Source organism: Heterocephalus glaber, unplaced genomic scaffold (assembly GCF_053883595.1).
Source record: "Heterocephalus glaber isolate CG9 unplaced genomic scaffold, H.glaber_assembly_v1.0 deba00000122, whole genome shotgun sequence".
Taxonomy (NCBI): Eukaryota; Metazoa; Chordata; class Mammalia; order Rodentia; family Bathyergidae; genus Heterocephalus; species Heterocephalus glaber.
In genome coordinates, this window is record NW_028258138.1 from 65,428,716 (window position 1) to 65,430,890 (window position 2,175).

Consider the following 2,175-nt stretch of genomic DNA (forward strand, 5'->3'; position numbering starts at 1 on the left):
AGGAAAAAATGAAAACAAAGTCTTTGTAAATAGGAAGGGGTGGAGGGTTTGAAGGTAGAGCAGGGGAATGGGAAAAAAATAAGAACCAAGATACATCATGTAAAGGTACAAGATCCCAATGATGAATGTAACTGTATTGTATATCTAAAATGTACCAATAAACAATGAAAAGAATTTTATGTTGTGAAGGAACAGGGAAATCAGTACTCTTATATACTAATATGGCATTAAAATATGTCTAACTTTTGAGCCAATTTCAAAATTATTTTCAAAAATTTAAATGTTTCTATGCTTCGATTCAGCCAATAAATTTATAAGAGCTTATCCTACAGACTCCCAACAAAGGCGGCTCCAAGCCCGGAATGTGGCTGCAGCAGCAGCGGGACCCCGGGCCCCATAGGGTCCCTGGGGCCGGGTCACTGGGTTGTCAGCAGCATGTAGGAGAATATGGTCAACAGTGGATGAAAAAGAACCAAAACAACTTCTTATGGATTTGGATGTAGTAATGCAGAGTAGTGATTGCCCATGCATTGTTCAGTTTTATGGTGCACTCTTCAGAGAGGGTGACTGTTGGATCTGTATGGAACTCATGTCTACCTCATTTGATAAGTTTTACAAATATGTATATAGTGTATTAGATGATGTTATTCCAGAAGAAATTTTAGGCAAAATCACTTTAGCAACTGTGAAAGCACTAATCCACTTGAAAGAAAACTTCAAAATTATTCACAGAGATATCAAACCTTCCAATATTCTTCTGGATTGAACTGGAAATATTAAGCTCTGTGACTTTGGCATCAGTGGATAGCTTTTGGACTCCATTGCCAAGAGAAGAGATGCTGGGTGTAGGCTGTAATGGCACCTGAAAGAATAGACCCTAGTGCATCTTGACAAGGCTATGATGTCCACTCTGATGTCTGGAGTTTGGGGATCACATTGTACAATTTGGCCACAGGCCAATTTCCTATTCCAAAGTGGAATAGTGTATTTGATCAACTAACACAAGTCGTGAAAGGAGATCCTTCACAGCTGAGTAAATTCTGAGGAAAGGGAATTAATTCTCCCCAAGTTGCATCAATTTTGTTAACTTGTGCCTTACGAAGGATGAATCCAAAAGGCCAAAGTATAAAGAACTTCTGAAATATTCCTTTATTTTGATGTATGAAGAACAAACTGTTGAGGTTGCATGCTATGTTTGTAAAATCCTGGATCAAATGCCAGCTACTCCCAGCTCTCCCATGTATGTCGATTGATACCGCTCCTACATCAGACTCTAGAAAAAAAGGGCTGAGAGGAAGCAAGACATAAAGAATTTTCATTCTGTATCACAGTGTTTTTATTGCTTGCCCAGACACCATGTGCAATAAGATTGGTGTTCGTTTCTATCATGTCTGTATATTCCTGTCACATAGAACGTGCATCCCTGTAATACCTGATTGATCACACGGTGTTAGTGCTGGTCAGAGACCACATCCTACTCTTTCATGATGAACATATTCATGACATATGGAAGTCAGTATGATCAAGTTGTTGACTGTGATTATATCACATCTTAAATTCATTTCTAGACTCGAAACCTAGAGATGCAGCTACTGGAATGGCGCTTTGTCAGACTTCCAAATCCTGGAAGAATGCAGTGATGGATGTACTATGTCTGAACATAGAGATGCGGGCTTGAGTGAGAAAAGCTTGCACAGCCAGTGAGACATATTGCCTTCTGGACCTGGGAGACAAAGGAGGAATTTACTTTCTTCACCAAGTGCAATAGATTTACTGATTTGATATTCTGTTGCTCTACAGTCACAGTCAATGTTTGGGGATAGATGGGCTTAGCCAAATTTCCTGTTTGAAATATCATGTTAAATTAGAATGAATTTATCTTTACCCCAAACCATGTTGCATTCAAAGAGGTGAACATTAAAATATTGAGACAGGACAAAAAAAAAAAAAGAATTTATCCTACAGTACATTCTCACAAATTCGTAGAAAAAATATTTGTTAAGGATACTTGCTAGGTAGTTGTGTTAGTAGTGAAAAATTACTACTAATACAGAAATTGTTAAAATGATTTTAACACAAAATATTATATAGCCTTTATAAGGAGGAGCTAGATTTCTGGGTGATTTTTATTACTTAGGAAGACATTTGTAACATATTTTTAAAGTGCAAAAAGTG

The 2,175-nt window shown here is 37.5% G+C and overlaps 1 pseudogene; it reads left to right on the forward strand.

The window, feature by feature from the left end:
- Positions 1-445: 445 nt before the first annotated feature.
- LOC101726192 (dual specificity mitogen-activated protein kinase kinase 4 pseudogene) lies at positions 446-1,253 on the forward strand (annotated as a pseudogene).
- Positions 1,254-2,175: the final 922 nt, after the last annotated feature.